Here is a 19679-nt window from a genome sequence, read left to right on the forward strand (position 1 = left end):
TCTGATTGAGAGGGGGTCAAATACTTTTACCTCATTAAAATGCAAATTAATTTATAACATTTTTGACGTGCGTTTTTCTGGATTTTTTTGTTGTTATTCTGTCTCTCACTGTTCAAATAAATCTACCATTAAAGTTATAGACGGATCATTTCTTTGTCAGTGGGCAAACGTACAAAATCAGCAGGGGATCAAATACTTTTTTCCCCCTCACTGTAACTGTTTATTGCACAGGTAATTCCAGCCAGTTTGATCACCGTGATCATTCCTAAATCTTATCACACTACTTTATCTGTGTGTCTGATTTACTTCAGACAAAATTCCAGATCTAACCACCTAACTTATGGAAATTAAAGTTTATTTTAAACTACTTTTTTCTTTCCAGTTTCATTTTTATTGAACATTTCTCCTGAACACGTCTACAGGTCAGCTGAACATCACCTTTTCTCTTCTCTCCTCCCCTCCCTTTCCCAAGGAAAAGAAATTGAGCAACACACAGCAGTAAACATTCACAGGTTTTTCTTCTTTTTTCACTAACAAAAGAAAACAAAATTAAAAATGCAGAAAACCCGCCCCCCGCCTCATCATGGATACCCAATAACTGTCGCTGGTTATAAAGATATTGTAAAATTCAACAACAGGCACAAAAATTTAAGTGGGAAGTGTCTAACTCCATAAAGTATACAATAAAGGGATGCCCTTTATAAAAAAACTTGTCCGTACAACCATTCATCCTATATGTTATTTTCTCGAGTTTCAGAAAAAACATCACGCCCTTTAGCCGCTGGGAGATAGATGGGTATTTAGCAGACTTCCACTGCAACAGTAGGGAACGTCTTGCTATAAGGGATGTGAAAGCAAAAACATCCTTTTGTATCAAGCTCAATGGAACTGAGGCATCAGGAATCCCAAATACAGCAATCAATGGACAAGGATTTAAATCTACCCTGAGAATAGTGGACATGATGGTAAAAAACCAGTCCAAAAACCATGGAGATCAGGGCAGAAGAAAAACCTATGGCCAAGATGACAGGGAGAGCCATGGCATTTATCACACCTGTCCTCTACGTCCGGATACATCACAGAAAGTCTCGACTTGGACAGATGGACTCTGTGTAAAACTTTGAACTGGATGAGTCCAAGACGAGCACAGGAAGTGGTAGACTGTACCCTCCCTATAGCACGTTCCCAACACCCCTCACTTATCTGTACTCCTAACTCCGTTTCCCACGCATTCCTAACTTTGTTACACGACTCACTACCTAACGCCAGAATGAAATCATAAATCCTAGAAATCATTCCTCTCTGATGTGGATTGTATGAAAACAAGCTTTCCCAAGATTGTTCAGGAGGCGCAGAGGGGAAATCAGGAAAACATCTAGAAACGAAATTCCGAATTTGAAAATACCGAAAAAAATGAGTCACAGGGAGGTCATAAGTGTATGCCAGATTGGCAAAGCTATCGAACACACCTTCGTGATACAGATTTCTAACTTGTTCAATACCCTTGTCATCCCACACTGAGAATGTGGAGTCCAAACACGATGGAGGAAATAGATGGTTGTTGACTAAAGGACACAAAGAGGATGCACCTACAAATTTAAAGCGCCGTCTAAATTGATACCAAGTCATAAGTGTTGAGGACAACTAGATTATCAGTATATAGGGAGAGTTTTGTAGGTAAAGAGGAGTAAAGTAAAGCAGGTAAAGAGGATTCCCTACACGACAATAGTTCCAATTTAGACCAAGAAGATCCAGGAGATTTAACCCAGTAGCAGAGTTTATGGATGTGCGCAGCCCAGTAATAGAATTGAAAATTGGGTAATACAAGTCCTCCACTAAGTCTACATTTCTGCAATAATTTACTAACCCTTGGTGGCTTCCCTCCCCAAATAAAAGTACTAATTATCTTAGCCAATGAATCGAAGAATGATTTTGGCAGAGAAAGAGGCACTTGCTGGAACAAGAAAAGAAACTTCGGTAATATATTCATTTTGACGACATTGATCCTGACAATTAGAGAAAGGGGTAAGTTACCCCAATCTGAATGTTAGATTTAACCTTTGAGATAAGGGGAGTGAAGTTAGCTGATGAAAGATTAGATAGAGAACGTGTCACGTTGATACCTAGGTATTTAAACCCTTACTGACTAAATCGAAACGGTAAATCTGACTGTTGGAGAGAAAATGCTGCAGTATTGACAGGAAAACAGTCGCTTTTATCCAAGTTTAATTTATAACCAGAGACAACACCGAAGGATTCCAGAACAGCCAAGACAGCAGGCATAGAGGCAACAGGATCGGTTACATACAATAACAAATCATCAGCATATAGCGACAATTTGTATTCTACACCGTATAGAACTATTCCTTTAAACAAGGGAGAAGATCTTAATGCGATAGACAGAGGTTCGATAGCGACAGCAAAAAGCAGAGGGGATAAAGGACAACCTTGACGAGATCGTTTGTCTGAACCCTGGCATTAGGGGTTGAGTAAAGGAGGCTAATCCAAGAAATAAACTCATCCCCAAATCCGAACTTCCTCAAGACTGCAAACAAATACTCCCACTCAACCCTATCAAATGCTTTTTTCAGCATCTAATGAAATCACAATCTCAGGAAGCACTGCCGAATGCTTTGAATAAATTATATTAAAGAGCGTACGGGTACTGAAAAACATCTGACGTCCCTTTATAAAACCCTTCTGCTCTTCACATATAATATAAGGGATAATGTCCTCTAAACGAGATGCCATTACTTTCACCAACACCTTTACATCTGCATTAAGCAGAGACAGCGGCCTATAAGAACCACAGGAGGTTGGATCCTTACCCTCCTTAAGAAGCAGAGCTATCGTGGCTTGTGTCAGAGTCAGAGGCAAAGACACATTCCAAGGATTCGTTGAACACAGATAAAAGCAATGGAGCTAATTTTCCGATAAACATTTTAAAAAATTCAACTGGAAACCCGTTCGGGCCAGGAGCTTTGTTAGATTGCATAGTTTTAACTGAATTCAAATTTCTTGAAGAGAGTGGGGAGTCTAGTTGCATGGCAGTATTCGAATCAATAACAGGGGTACAAAGGTCTTGAAGAAATGCATTCACTTTAGTATCGTCTGCAGGAAATTCAGATTTATAAGGTGAAGAGTAAAACCATTTAAAAGTAGCATTAATTTCCATGGGCTCTGTAGTGACGATATTATGAGTGTTTTTAACACTAGGTATGAGACGGGAAGTGGCCTGTCGCCGTAGCTGACGTGCCAGTAAACGACTCGGCTCGTCGCCATGTTCATAATATGAACCAGGAGTACGTAACAACAAGCGTTCCGCCTCTTTAGTCGAAATAAGATTGAATTCTGCCTGTAAGTCGATTCGCTGTTTAAGAAGTTCTGGAGAGGGGTTCAACGCACATCTTTGATCGAGACTACTGATCGCAGATGTAAGTTCATTAACCCTAGCAGTGCGCTTTTATTTACAGAGAGTGGAGTAAGAAATAATCTGCCCTCTGATATAGGATTTAAGTGTCTCCCATAACAATGAATAAGAGGTGGAGTCATTCTGACTGAAGAAAAGAAAGTCATCCATAGAAGTAGAAATGAACTCACAGAATTCACTGTCTGCTAAAAGAAGAGAATTAAATCTCCAAGGCGGTGGGCTACGTTTATAAATAGAAAGATGAATATCTAATTCATGATCGCATGGTCAGAAATTACAATACCCAAATAGTCAGAAGAAACTACACAAGAATCAAGAGTGCTGTCTATAAAAAATAATCAATCCTCGAATAGGATTTCAATAGGATAGCACCTGGGAGAAGAAAGAAAACTTTTTAAGAGCAGAGTTACGGGATCTCCAGGGATCAACGAGACCGTTCTGACCCATAAAATCGGAAAATGTTTTAGACATAGCAGATTGATTCAGAGTACGGGGATTAGACCGATCAAAGTTTTGGTGAATTACACAGTTTAAATCTCCACCGAAAATCTACAGGTGAGTATTTAAAAAGGGAGATTGCTCAACAATCTATTAGCAAATTCCACATCATCAAAGTTTGGAGCGTGTACATTTACCAACAACACCTGTCTTTGCATCAGAGTACCAGCAACTATAATATATCTACCGTTCAGCAACAACGTTAGTGGAGGAAAACTGTGACCTTTTGTCAATTAAAATAGCGACTCCTCTTGCTTTCGAATTAAAGTTCGAGTGGAAGACTTGACTCACCCAAGGGCAGAGTAACCTTTGATGATCTTTAATACTTTAAGACGTAGGTGCGTCTCCTGTAAAAATACTATATTGAAGTTTAAATGTTTCAAATGTATAAAATCCTTAGATGTCTTGACAGGATTACCCATACCTCTGACGTTCCAACTAATAAATCTTAAAGGCGTGCCTGTCCCAGCTATCCTGGGATCCATATGACTACTAACCATTTAAATAAAGTAAACCAGAGAAATATAAATAGCCAATTAGAGCCGAAGTGGGACCTCCCAAAGTTTATTTTAAACTTCTAATCAAAGTTTGCACTTCTAAACCAATGACAGCTTTAACGTTATTAATTGTGGAAAGACCATGGTATAGGCGGGTAATCCATGGCTAGGTGTGCATTAAACGATTTGAACGAGTGGTTCTTTTCCTCCACATCATGCATTAAATCGTTTAATGCACATCTAGCCGTGGATTACCCCTTACATATCATCTGAGAGAGACAGCTAATTCTGTATGTAAACAGATATACTTACCAATCACGACCTCTCCGAGTTGGAGAGCGGACAGTGAAGTCTTTCCATCGACTCCCCTCCAATTGAGATTCTTTGCCAGGGAGTTAGCAATCACCCTCTTCAATATGCGCCAGGTGCAGTCACGCACATACACCCCGTCAATAAGCGCCAACCAGTTTACCTGAAACCGATGTAAAAAATAATATACACTAGTATAAAAACAAATAATTAATAAGCATGTATTGCCTCGTCAACTGTGTCAGTGCTTCTCACTACTCCTACAGTTACCCTGCCCTGTGTGTTTTCCATCTCTACTAAAGAGTAGGTCATAAGTGTTCCCTCATATCAAAGTGGTGTTCAGTGTTGTGCTTTGAGTACGAGTGTGTCACCTTGAGAAAACAGAAATGCTCTCAGTAGCTGTGTAATTGTGCAAGTAGTTGTTAACAAAAAGGAAAAAAACTCTCACCAGATTTTGCTTGTAATCTGGGCTCTGTTGCATCCTTTGCTCCAGACTACGCAGTCGAGGAAGGTCTTGCAGGGGCAGTAAATCTTCATCAATATCCAAAGGCTGCACCTGGACCTCCTGTTAGTGCACACACACACACACACACACACACACACACACACACAGGAGCCACTGCTTCTTTTTTATTTGTGCACTGAAAGTGAAAGAGGCGGAACAGACACCTCGGTGATATTGACGATAAAGACAGGGTTAGATGGAAGATTCTCCAACTCAATGGAGCTGCTCAGAACCCCGACAGGGCTCACTGACTGATTCTGAAAATCCACATTCACCCTGAGAGAGACACACACACACAGTGAGTGAGAGAGACACAGAGAGAGAGACCTGTAACAGAACAGCACTAATGTACAGAACATCATCTAAACATCACACTGTCTAGGGGATTTGGTCACATGACTACTCTCACTTAAAATGTAACTATGACTCATCTGATGATGCTCGCTGCAGAGTGTGTGTGTGTACCGTGTATATCTGAGGTGTGAGATACACTACCCCCCTGCCCAAGTCTCAACCTCTCCAGTGGGTTAAACGTTGAGATGGAGAGGAAGTCTCTCCTGCGTGAGAGACAGAGACACCTCTGGGAGAACGCCAGAACCTCTCATTGACGAGCGGTAGAACTCTACATAGGCCCTGATACACACAGACCCACAATACATGTTTATAGAAAATCACAATTAAACACACACACACACACACACACACACACACACACACAGTGGTGTCACACACACCTGGAGCTGTCAAAGGAGATGGATTTGATTTAACCACAGTGTCTGAAGAGAGACTGGAGCTGTTTATAGTAGAGGAATGCAAATGGAGGGAGATTACACACTTGAGAGAGAGAGAGAGAGAGGGAGGGAGAGAGAGAAATATTATTAATAATAATAATAATAATAATAATCCCCTAGTTAAATGGAAGCTGACTGAATACCACTATGGTGGTCCTGGGGTCGTTTCCATAGAGTTCCTTGGAGGCGAGCTCCTCGTCCACAGTTCCCTGGAGGAAGCAGTTCGGATAAAATGCGCCTGCAATCGCCACCTGAACAACGGAAACATCACTGATACTTAATAATAATTATTATTTATTTTCTGCAGGAGTAAGTTACACTTCTTGGACTTTGTCGTCATGGTGACAATTTTAAACTCTGCATTTGCAATTTTACTTTGGATGCTTGTGCTTCTAAGGCTGCGAATTATGACTAATATTTATATTTACTGTACATCAGGGGTGCCCACACTTTTTTGACTTGCGAGCTACTTTTAACATGACCAGTCAAAGAGATCTACCTACACTAAAAATGCTAAACATATTTATTTATATACTGCGTATACTTATATATATATATATATACATATACACACACACACATACATACAATATATGTTCATGTACCTTGCATAACTGCATGAACCCTTATGGGGCGCTACAATTCAGTACATTTTTGGTCATTACCTTACTCTGACGACGTGCACTGAATAGAATCAGCCAGGGTTGCATAGTCCGGACAGTAGCCGCTGGTAGCCAGCCTCAAGCAGGCCTCCAAATGATGATCAGTCATTGTGGTCATTCATGAGGGAAAAGGCTGACTCACATAAATAAGTAGAGCCAAATAATGCAGTCAAGGAGGTGGCACATTTCCTCATGTTTGGGTACTTTTCCCCTGTGAGTAAGTTCCAGAACTGTCCATGAGCCCTGGACTTCAGCTGAATGTCAGTCTGTAGTTTCAAAAAATGTCATCCTCCACTTCAGACGAGTTCAGGTGAAACAGCGCTGCAATTTTCGATGCGAGTGAATCAACCTCAACATTGTCCCTAAACGGGTAGCACATGAATGTGGCGAATGCCTCCAGTAAAGCAAAGTCTTGAAAGCGTCTGTCAAACTCTGACCGACAGCTGTCAATCTGCTCCGTGTAGCGTGCAATGTTAAACTGCGCACAAGCCGCAATTCCGCTGCGTCTCCAGATCTGATGCAAGGTTTTGGAAGTTCCCAAAAACATGGCGTTGCAGCTTTGAGAACAGAAGTTGCATTTTCTGTTTAAAGGCATTAACTGCCTTTAATTTTTGTCTTTTCCTTGCAGCTCCAAATTAAGTTGGTCAGATCGGTTAAAAATGCTCGGTTAAAAAAGTCCAGCAACCACTGATCATCATTGACTTGGGTGTATTCTGCATGTTTAACAGCAAAAAGAAACTCGCTTATCTCCGGACAGAGCTCTCGAAATCTCTGCAGGAATTTACCCCTACTAAGCCGTCTCACGTCAGTGTGTAGCAGGAGCTGATTGGTCGTAGTCTGCCTTCTCCAGATGCGCACGGAACAGCCGTCTTTGAAGTGAACTAGCACGTATAGAACAGGCGATCTTTGTTTCAACATCCATGATCTCTTTCACGTTTAGCATTCTTGTGCATAAGGCTTGTTGGTGTATTATGCAGTTGTTGGCTCAAATTTAGCCTATTACCCAAAAACATTTAAAACTCAACTTAAAAGCCAATAAATACTCACATCTACCTCTGAGACCAGTTGGAGATGGAAAAAAGACACCAGCCGTGAGTGAGAAGAAGCAAGGGTCCAGCTTTATTGTTCCATTCCACCACACGAGATCCACACCGATGAGAATTCTCAGAAGTGATCCCCCTACCCTGAGCTTAAGCTCCAGTATTTATACTGTATTTACACACTAGATAACCCATATGTTTCCAGAAAAGGCCTATTTCACTTACACATAGAATCAGAACCCAGGCATTTCTAATAACCCAGAAAATAAAAACCCAGCGTTTTGAATTACATAGAGAATCAGAAACCAGGATTCTCATTTACCTAGGTAAATAAAATGACGTAGACAAGACGACTAAACAACCGGGAGGGACCTTGGTCTTATTGTTATATCTGGGTGGGGGGTTTGGGCACAGTTTGACCCAGCCACCCTTATAACTGGCTCCTCATGGTTCTTTCTTAAAATTAAGGCCTTCCTTGCGAGCCAAGAACCCTCACCATTTGAGTCATGAGTAAGTTTACATTTTCCTGTATTTCTAGTTTATAATTTATTTTCATATTTGCACTATATTTCTTATTTTATATATATTTATACTACTTGAAAAGCGGTTTACTGTACTTCCAACTTCTTAACATCATTACAGTTCTACTGTCCTGCATATCCTACTATTCTGTCTTTTTATAGTTTCTCTATTACTATAAGATATTATTAAAGTTATTCATGTGTGTGTATGAGAGCGAGAGAGTGTGTGTGTATGTTGTGTCTACTTGCCCGCCTTTGACTGTACGAGCGTGTGTGTGTGTGTGTGTGTATTAGCACTCCTCAGCTCAGCTCGTATACCTCTTTTTGGCTTTTTTTGACTACTAAGATCTTTAAAGTGTAATTCCAATCCGTCAATGTCCGCCTAATCCCGCTTCTGTGTGTCTAGGTGCCCGTTTTTTTCTTCTTCTCCCTTTTGCTGGATGCTAGGTCTCCCTTATGTTTATTTTATGACATTTTTTATCCACAACACAGTGGTAGTTAAAGAAGTCAGGGAAAGCATCGTCTTCCCTGCACTTGGCAATGAATCCATTTGCACTGCTCAACCATTGACTGATATCAATTTGCACACTGGAGCTGGGTTTTGTCAATGAATTCTTTAAAAGACTGAAAAATGTCCTCTCCCCACGATTTCGCTTGCTAGCCTTTAGCACTGGCGTGCTTGATCGCACACGCGTGGTGAGAGAAAAGACGAGATCTCAGACTGGCTGCCCTGTACGTCAACTAACTACGTCAACTAGCGATCTACCTGCACTTCCTTTGCGATCGACCAGTCGATCGCGATCGACATATTGGGCACCCCTGCTGTATATATTTTGACCTGAAGAAAAAAGCCTCTTTATACACATATGCTGTTAAACTACACCTGCTCTACTCGTGTGTGTGTGTGTGTTACCTGCACTATGAATTTCTGTGCGTGCGTGCTGGTGTAGTCAGAGGGAAAAGTTTCGCTGATGTGCATGTTGAATTGTGACACTCAATTCTTTAGATCCTCAAACAACTCGGCCACCTCTAACACACACACACCAGAAATGATAGTTAGGGGTCTGTGTCGAGAAGTGTGTGTATAGATGTGTGCGAGTGAGTGAGTGAGTGAGTGAGTGAGTGAGTGAGAGTCATAACCTCTTGTATCCGTTTGATCTGAATGCAGTTCTCTTTGCCCCACTCCAGCTCATCCTAAAACACACACACACATCAGTACCACTTTATTTATTTCTATAATCCAACACGTTATAATTCAACATAACTGTCACGATCTCCTGCCTCCCATACGCCGTGTACCAGTTTAATCTATTTCCTTATTTGGTCAGTGCTTTCTGTTCTTATTTCGATGTCCTCTCTCTGACTGGTTCCTATTTCTTAAATTGTGCACTCTATCTGTACACTACACACTTGATCATCTAACACCTGGATATTTGAAGAGCACACACACACACACACACACACACACACACAACCTGCGTGAAGTTGGCCCCCCCACCAACACAAAACATCGGCAGAATAGTTTGTGCTGGTTTGTGCCGTAAAAATTTTCGTTTGTGCTGCTTCAGTTCTGGAGATATTAAAAGAATATTTATAGGTCATTCTGGGGTCACTCGAACCCCCCACATGCTCCAAATTCACCCCAAATGGTCTCAATAATAATAATAATAATAATAATAATAATAATAATAATAATAATAATAATTCAAAAGAAGAGAACTATAGCGCCTTAACCCACACTGCGCATGCGCGAAGCCGGATGACTCAGCCATTAAACTAGTAAAAGAGCTCTAATTAGCCAGTGAAGCTAAATGTCGTTCTGCCACGTCCATTTATAAAAGTAAATCATGCAATATTCTCAGACTGGGCAGTTATTGACAGAGTGAATTCATCGTTTTAAATAGAATCAAAAATAACATCGACCTATTTGCTAATCACATTTCGAATAGCTTGCTCATTAATTACACTGCGCATGCGTGGACTGGACTGCCTCCTCAAAAGCTAGCACCGCTAGTATATTTGTATAATATTAACATTAATACTGAACCAGAGTGAATAAAAACAGTTTTAAAATGTTATTTCTCACTTCTCCTCCTCTTGTTCTTCTTCTCCGTGCGGGTGTGAGTTATCTTTGGTCGGTTCCTCGGTGATTCGGTCATTAGTGAACCGAGCTCCGAGAGTGAATCAGTGCGCCGTCACCGCCTGCTTCATACTGATACACCTGAAACACAGGTGTTAACACCGTTAACTACACACATACACACAATACAGAACAGAACGGGTTCGGTTACACAGAACCGAATAAACTCGCTTTAGTCTGGGTCCAAACGGGCCAGAACTAACACTAACACCGCTTTCTGCTCCTACCTTCGACTTCTCGCGCTCGTGGTGACGTCACCAACGTAACGGACGTTGACGTAAATTTGAATCTTTGAGGAGAAAATAAAATAAAATAAACCCAAATATTATTTCATAAAAAGCTTCATTATTCTCTTCTTCTTAAACACGATAGAGGATAAGATATACAAATACATTAAAAAAAACAGCTTTATCATTATTTTAAATCAAATCCACTTTAAAAGTGCTCCTTTCTAATTACATTTTAATTAAAAATATACTTCATCTTACTCTTGTTTAATTAAATTTTTTAAATTAATATTTAATTCATCGATGATTGTAGACGTGTTGAGGTTTCACGTTCTTTGTGCTTTATTATCATAAATATACACTTTGTTTAAACTTTTGAGTTTGGACACAAAATGTAAACATTCCTCATGAATCCAGAACATTCATTTGTTTATTATTTAGAAAGTAATAATTAAACAGCTGAATAAAATGATCAGATTAATCACTTGCAACATTTAGGATATGAATTTCTTGTATTGAGAGAGGTTTTTAATTATACACAGATATAAATAGATGTTGTTTATTTGTAGTTTTCATATTTGACTCAGTACATTACACCACATTTATTTAATCAACTATTTATCAAGTTTTTTCAATATTGAACTGAATGATTGTTCAATATCAATAAAAATCTTCAAATAATCTATCAACACCATCAATACATCTCATCAGTAAATAAAAATCTACATTTATCCAGCTGATCTATTGACTGGTTTATTGAAAGTTTTACAGCTTCGGCAGGTAAAGAAGCCGTGGCTTTAATCTGATCTTCTGATTTCTAATGATAATTAAATGACAAAATACAGAATTAAAGAATATCTTTATTTAAATTCAAAATCACGAATCATTTAAAAATATGGACTACAAGTCATTTCTACAAGTGTTCATACAGACAGAAAGACCAGAGATGAAACGGATTTAACAGATACAGGACAATTAGGACAAGGAAAGTGAGAACTAGAATTATCATTTTTTTATTTATTTTTTTTAAAAATTACAACTGTGTTCAAGATCACAGCAAAAAGACAGTAGAGGAAACAAAGGGAAAAAATATTTCACATTTCCTGTTTAAATTCAACAGTAAGACATCGTGACTTTTTGAAACCGGTCGTTACATTTTTGAGTCAAACGGAGCAGGTAGTGATGAAGAAGCTGCCTCGAAAGATCATTTCTTTTCCTCGAAGAGTAAAAAAAAAAAAAAAAAAACATGAAATCCTAAATGCATGAAAAATAAACTATGTACATTTTATGTCTAATTACAGTGAACCCTACGGAGAGTGAAGCTCACAGAGGCGAAGTGTTCACGCTACAGCAAATTTCACCGGTTGACGCTAAACTCGCTCACTTAGAAGGTGCGTTTCTCTGTCCCGGGATATTCCTAGCACTGTGTGTGAAAGCTCCTGAGATGTCCAGCATGGAGACGTGTGTGTATGTTGATGTGTACACAGTACCAATGGTCAGGATGTACTGTTGTGTGCGAGTTTCTCGTTCTCCTGAAAAACACACGTGCGCGCACACGCACACACATACACACACACACACACACACACACACACACACACACACACACACACACACACACACACACACACACACAATGGAATTGTAAAGCAAAACATTGGAATATATATCTTAATCACATCTCATAGTCCTTTTATAGAGTCTGAATCAGTTTGACTGATTCATTTCGAGTTGATTCAGAGTCGAATCACTTTCTAGTGAGAATCAAATACTCATCTCAGTCTAGTTCGTTTGGAAGTGTGCGACTCTCACTAGAAAATTATTCGACTCCGAATCGTCTCGAAACGAATCAAAACCGATTCAGACTGGACAAATGGACTAATAGAAGAGAAAGAGCAACAGGAAAGAGGACAGCCTTCCTGCTGAAAGCAAACCGGATCAGAATCTTACATTAGATTATTTTCTATATTTTTATTTTAAATCAGTTGTGTTGTTTTTCTTCTTTCTGCACTCGATTGAGGAAACACAGCAATGATAAATAAATAAATAAATTTATCTGTCCAGCTTCCTCCTCTTCGTCCCCCAGAATGACGTGTGGGTGACGGATTGACGGATTTAAAAAAAGATGTCTGGGCAAACTGTGACCTCCACGAGTTAAAAGTGAGCATCCAAGGAAATTTAATGTGTTAACTGCACTACATTCTGCAGTCACAGCACCAGAAAAAATATGTCCATCTACTGTACATGTTAACACACAAAAAAAGCTTTGGAGTATTAGTTACCCTGTCTTACTGTACAAGGCACCTGCAAATAATAAAGCAAGTAAATAAAAGTTCATCTATCATTTCACTTCCACTAATCAGTCTTTTTACCAGTCTAAAAATAAAAAGACTAAAAAGAAACAGACTTAGCAAGAAGAACTGAAGATATGTGGATGATGATGTCTCAGTTCCACCGCAGCTTCAACAGCCCTGGATCTTCTCCTTTAAAGCTTGGAGAAGGGCACGTCTTTCGGACTCTTCTTTTCCAGGGCTGCCTGCGCTGACTTCATAAGATCCTGTGTCTGCAACATGTTCATGTTCCAAGTAGCCTGGAGACGCAGAGGAGAAATCTCAGATTTCGACCGCTCTACTTTGTGTTTGTGGCCATGCTGTGTGTGCATGGGTCTACCTTGAGGCTAAAAATGCTTTTCATGTCTTAAGCAGGTTCTTACCATGTAGTCTAGGCTCTCAGTCACACTGTGGTCTCAGGAGTAGAGGAGGTTGATTTTGGTTCCTTGGACAGCGACGGGACTCCGGCCTGCAATCTCACCTGCTATTTCCAGAGCTCCAGCAATCATGGACTATCAGGGAACACACGACTGCAGAGATGAAGAACAGAACACACACTTGCCTTCATTTATACTAAATAATAAAGGTACATGAAAAAAATACACGGTACAACCCAAAGTCACATTCTTCTGTTATCATTCCATATCTTCCATGTGTCAGTCCAGAATTTCACCTTTTTGTGATCACAGAAATTAACGCAAAATCAAGAAACTCCACAATATTCAGAGGAGCTTCCACTTTTTCAAAGTCACTGCAGATTTGGGCCAAAACATGTCATGACACGTCATCACCACAACAGGCCTTCAGCACAGGTTACTCTACTTCCTGAAAAAGTGCAGACCCGGATACAAGTTACGTTCACATTCATGGGACAATTCACATTCACAGTTCCATTGTAACTGAACTCGGACCACTTTCTACAGGTAGTCTCGGGTTTGGTACCGCAGTGCACTTCCCAGTCCACATTACGACGGTCACATTACCAACTTTTCATGCAAACTGCTCTGTGTTGGACTAAACATCCAGTGGGAAAGCCCACTAGAAGAGCTACACTGCAGAATTTTTCTGTCTAAAAATGAACAAATTTCAGGTTTTGTAGCTCTTCTTTGATAAATGACAAGATGGTAATATCATAAAATAGTTCATCATAAAACTTTGTATTAAAACCAGACATCTGATGCTCACTGTGGTTTATTTAATCTTCAACAAACTGCAAATGTAAATAATTGTTCAGAGTGTGCCCCCTTGTGGTCAACTCTTTCATAGGGGCTTGTATGAGTCAGAACAATCAGCCCATTCTTATCTTCTCATCACTTACTATCTCTATATATGATCATATGGACAAAAATAGCTTGTTTACAGATCTTGGTGTAAACATGTAAGCAAGCAATGTATGGCAAGTTAATGTTCCTCATACCTTCACCTGAAACCAGGCATCCTGTGTGCACAGACGAATATCACAGGCTGTGATTAGATCCACTCCTGCGAAAGAAGAAATCAGATCCACAAAAAAAAAAACTTAGTAATTCAGTCTCCTGCAGCTAAAAGCCCCAGTAAAAGATAACTCTCTGATGGTTAAAGCTTTGCAGGAAAAGTGACAGCAAACAATATGGATGGAACTTCCCAGAGTTGTGGTGAGTGTATGAGATGATGGTACTTAACACTCCCAACAGACCTGCTTCCACACAAACGCCATGCACTGCCACCACCACGGGCTTTGGGCACTGCAGACACATCAAACACAAAGTTCAGTTTATATACCACAATGTATTACTCTAATAGGTTATTGATTGTACAAATACTACATGCATGTAGAATCCCTACATGCTTTGTGTTTAATTTATGTAAGGAATAAACATACGGTTATAGGAAAACAGTCAACGATCCAATGAAGTGGAGTGACCGTTATCACCCTAAGGTAGAACTGCACATTCTGAAGTGTTTTATTCCCCTTACACCACAGCAAGTTGTCAACAAGCGCATTTCGTTATTAATTAAAGAAGATCATGTCATACACATTAATCTATTTTAAAGGCTGATCGACAGTGGATCTTACAGATGCCGATAACCAAGTCGGGTAGCACCTACTAATAACCGATTACTACTGAATGAAAATATAACACTCAGTGGAAAAATTAAGTTCACTTTATTACAAAAATAAACAGTACTGACCGTACCATGAAAATGTACTGCACTTTTACTAATGAAAAAAAAAAAAAAAAAAAATATATATATATATATATATATATATATATATATATATATATATATATATATATATATATATAGATAGAGCATCAGACTTTTAAGCTGAGGATCCAGGGTTCAAGTCCCTGGTTGGGTGTTGTAGTACCCTCCAGATCCTCTGAGAGGTCCAGTGAAACCATCTAAGGTGCCTCTTTCCAGCATGTTTTGTTCAGCAAGCAAAATGGGCAAACTAAGGGGAAACATTCAGCAGGATGTCAAGTTACTAATGGTTACTAGGTGAGAGTGTTGCTACCTAAGCTTTGTTACCTTTTAGCATGAAGTTGACAAAGACATGGGTGGTCATCATAGAGATTGGAGTCCATACAACAGCATCCTTATTAGACTGCGCAGAAAATCATGGGTCTGTGTGAAAAAGAGCACATTGAATGACCCCGACATGATTTGAACCTTCTGATCTGGAGTCAGACGCACTTCCGTTGCGCCACGAGGTCCCAGCTCGAAGCCTATAGCGCATCATGGTGCAAGGCATACTTGTTCATCGGCGTGGCGATCAAGACGCATTGGAACTCGGAGACAGGTGGTGGGCTGTGACTGTTGCGACTAGTGTCTGACATCTGGGCAAGAGCTCTTTCAGAGGACAAGGCACGAGCCCTTTAAAGGGATAACCTGCCAGGTTTCCCTTCCCTGGACATTAAGGGAGATTTTCAAGATCAAATGGTAGATCTCACCCCAGTGCGTGAGAGTGAAGCGTGGACAACTTATACCTGAAGCGCAACTCAGGGACTCAACTGCCTATGCGATAGAACCATGGTTCAGCCTTCTTCTGGGTAACTTCACACATTTACCATTTGTACGAGGCCTTTGTGTCATTATACGTGTCAGACGATGGGCAATCAGTGGCAAAGGTGGCGTAAACCTGCTTTTTGCGAGGCATACAGAGCCAAGATTACACGTCAGTTTGTGGTGTGGAATTAACGTGTTTGTTAGAAATTTTGGTCTCCTTGTGCAGAAAAGCCAAGTTTAATTAAAAATGCTGATGCTATTCTACTTGTTCTCATACCATGACACGAAGGCATTCCTTGAACCAAGACAAGCCTCCAGAGTGAGCCTTACGAATAAGAGTTATGCTGGTAACGATTTCCAAGCGACATGCTGGTCAAAAGTGTGCTAGTTGTAAACAAAAATACGAACAAGGTGGTTAAACAGAAAGCACTGGGGTTAAGTTGATCTCAACTTAGAAACTGGCCAACATAATAGATAGGACCAAAGTTCAACATTCTCTTGGTTAACGTCACCATTTTACAGGTTTCACAAGAACCTTGTCTCTTTGTATGTCTCAGACTGCAGGCAGTCAGTGGGTAAAGAAGTATGAAGGACAGAGCTGTGGTTGAACCCTGTTGGTTTGTATCCTTGAATAGTGGTGCCGAGCTGTGTTAATAGTTTGTAGAAAGCCATGAGAACCAGATGGGATGGGCCCTTTCCAAGCCAAGGGCTGAGCACCATTTATGTCTGTGAGAACCGTTGAACTAGAGCGTCCACAGGCCTGACCTACAAGCTCGAGGGTAAAGTGCGCTCTCGCTCCTCGAGCCCAGATAGCTCAGTCGGTAGAGCATCCTACTTTTAATCTGAGGATCCAGGGTTCAAGTCCCTGTTTGGGTGTTGTAGTACCCTCCAGATCCTCTGAGAGGTCCAGTGAAACCATCTAAGGTGCCTCTTTCCAGCATGTTTTGTTCAGCAAGCAAAATGGGCAAACTAAGGGGAAACATTCAGCAGGTAGTCAAGTTACTAATGGTTACTAGGTGAGAGTGTTGCTACCTAAGCTTTGTTACCTTTTAGCATGAAGTTGACAAAGACATGGGTGGTCATCATAGAGATTGGAGTCCATATAACAGCATCCTTATTAGACTGCGCACAAAATCATGGGTTTGTGTGAAAAAGAGCACACTGAATGACCCCGACATGATTTGAACCTTCTGATCTGGGGTCAGACGCACTACCGTTGCGCCACGAGGTCCAAGCTCGAAGCCTATAGCGCATCATGGTGCAAGGCATACTTGTTCATCGGCGTGGCGATCAAGACGCATTGGAACTCGGAGACAGGTGGTGGGCTGTGACTGTTGCGACTAGTGTCTGACATCTGGGCAAGAGCTCTTTCAGAGGACAAGGCACGAGCCCTTTAAAGGGATAACCTGCCAGGTTTCCCTTCCCTGAACATTAAGGGAGATTTTCAAGATCAAATGGTAGATCTCACCCCAGTGCATTGAATGACCCCGACGTGATTTGAACACGCAACCTTCTGATCTGGAGTCAGACACGCTACCGTTGTTCGCTCGCTCTATCTATTTAATATAAATATAAATATATATATATATATACACATACATATACATACACACAAACACACTATGAATAAATATTAAAGTAAATAAAAAGATGTACAGTATTTCACAATAAAGTGAGAACTCCCCTCACATTTTTGTAAATATTTGATGATATCTTTTCATGTGACAACACTGAAGAAATGACACTTTGCTACAGTGTAAAGTAGTGAGTGTACAGCTTGTGTAACCGTGTAAATTTGCTGTCCCCTCAAAATAACTCAACACACATTAATGTCTAAACCGCTGGCAACAAAAGTGAGTACACCCTCAAGTAAAAATGTCCAAATCGGGCCCAATTAGCCATTTTCCCTCCCCGGTGTCATGTGACTTGTTAGTGTTACAAGGTCTCAGGTGTGAATGGGGAGCAGGTGTGTAAAATTTGGTGTCATCACTCTCACACTCCCTCATACTGGTCACTGGAAGTTCGACATGGCACCTCAAGGCAAAGAACTCTCTGAGGATGTGAAAAAAAGAATTCTTGCTCTACATAAAAATGGCCTAGGCTTTAAGAAGATTACCAAGACCCTGACACTGAGCTGCAGAACGGTGGCCAAGACCATACAGCGGTTTAACAGGACAGGTTCCACTCAGAACAGGCCTCGCCATGGTCGACCAAAGAAGAAGTTAAGTGCACGTGCTCAGCGTCATATCCAGAGGTTGTCTTTGGGAAATAGTGCTGCAAGCATTGCTGCAAAGGTTGAAGGGGTGGGGGGTCAGCCTGGGCTTTGGACACTGCAGACACAAACAAACACAAAATCAAGTTTATATACGACAATGTATTACTCGAATAGGTTATTGATTGTGCAAATACTATATGCATGTAGAACCCCTACATGCTTTGCGTTTAATATGTATTATGTAAGGAATAAACATGCGGTTAAACGAGCTTCATTTTGGTAAAATTCAAACATTCAACATTCAAAGATAGGGGGAGGGGGGGGGCTACAGAAATCATTTGTTGCCTCAGCTGGTAAATACAGTAGCAAATGTACCAGGTCATAAATTGGCTAACGTATTGGAGAGACAATCCAAAGTGTTCAAAGAAGAGTTGGGTCCACTACTGGAGAGAGAACTCCAGAGGCTGGTGGAAGACAAGATCATTGAACCAATGCAGTTTGCAGAGTGGGCAGCTCCCATTGTTCCAGTCAGAAAACTGATGGTTCTACCCCAATTTGTAGGGATTATAAATTCGCAGTAAATCCAGCTCTAGTGTGGAGCAGTATCCAATTCCCAAGGTAGAAGATTTATTTGCTCAGTCGGCAGGAGGAAAGAATTTCCCAACTGGACATGACCCATGCGCATCAGAAGATAATACTGTACAAAAATTCCAATAAGTATGTTACAATCAACATGCACAAGGGATTATGTACTTACAACAGGCCACCATTTGGAGTTGCTTCAAGTCCAGCGATCTTCCAGCACACAATAGAAGGGATTCTGCAAGACATCAAACGCGTCAGTTTATCTGGATTGCATTTTAGTCTCAGGGGCTAATGAACATCTGCAGAACTTGGATGAGGTACTAAGTAGGATAGAAAAGAGTGGACTGAGGCAAAGAAGGAGCAAGTGCGAGTCCTTGGGAGAAGTAGAGATATTTTTAGGTCACAAAATTAATGCCATAGGATTACAGTCGAAAGACAGGTCCTATATTATGTTTGAGACAGCTGGCATTGTAGCCGTGAAATCAGCTAACATTATGTTCCATGTAATGTTTGCGATATCCAGTTATTTGTTAAACGCTAACGCATTGCAATGTTATAAACTACCTCCTAATGGACCACCATGCATCTCCATTCAGCCCGTGTCCTGTCAGCTAAATGTAGCATAATGTCACTAATAATTATTCACGTTCATGCTTTTAATAAATCTTTTTATCCTGACACCGTATCAGTGAATTTAAACTAATGCCTGCATTCAGAGTATAAGGGGTGTGTGTGCGTTCAGGAGTGCACCTTAGCACTTATTAGTCATAGTCAGACAGTGTTTGAACTAAAATATCTCTCTCTCTCTCACTCTCTCACTCTCTCTGCCAGAGGAGGATGCCCTCCAGGAGTTTTTAATTTTATAGGTTTTTTTTTTAATTCTCTGGGTTTTTAAAAAAAAATAAAAATCACACCATGGTACTGAGCATGTGTACTTT

General features: G+C 40.5%; 2 long non-coding RNA genes across 16 annotated transcripts in view; both read right to left on the reverse strand.

Annotated features, from left to right (window-relative positions):
- Positions 1–10647, reverse strand: part of LOC128629751 (uncharacterized) — a 31349-nt gene extending 20702 nt beyond the window's left edge. For 11 of the 13 annotated variants that reach the window (XR_008394123.1, XR_008394121.1, XR_008394124.1 and 8 more), the window contains exons 1-8: positions 10340–10613; positions 9394–9447; positions 9167–9282; positions 6174–6281; positions 5974–6073; positions 5705–5872; positions 5183–5515; positions 4738–4897 (exon numbers count right to left, since the gene is read on the reverse strand). This is a non-coding gene — a long non-coding RNA (uncharacterized LOC128629751). The other 2 variants (XR_008394116.1, XR_008394122.1) reach the window with 2 other exon arrangements.
- Positions 10648–11467: 820 nt separating this feature from the next.
- LOC128629756 (uncharacterized) lies at positions 11468–19391 on the reverse strand. 3 transcript variants are annotated; one of them, XR_008394140.1, is made up of 4 exons: positions 18914–19391; positions 18058–18271; positions 13334–14674; positions 11468–13210 (listed from the first exon to the last, which is right to left on the reverse strand). It is a non-coding gene; the product is annotated as an uncharacterized LOC128629756 (long non-coding RNA). The 3 variants fall into 3 exon arrangements; XR_008394141.1 differs by lacking the exons at positions 18058–18271; positions 18914–19391 and having other exon boundaries at positions 13334–13480; positions 14368–15143; XR_008394139.1 differs by lacking the exons at positions 18058–18271; positions 18914–19391 and having other exon boundaries at positions 13334–15143.
- Positions 19392–19679: the final 288 nt, after the last annotated feature.

Source organism: Ictalurus punctatus, unplaced genomic scaffold, assembly GCF_001660625.3.
Source record: "Ictalurus punctatus breed USDA103 unplaced genomic scaffold, Coco_2.0 Super-Scaffold_100, whole genome shotgun sequence".
NCBI lineage: Eukaryota > Metazoa > Chordata > Actinopteri > Siluriformes > Ictaluridae > Ictalurus > Ictalurus punctatus.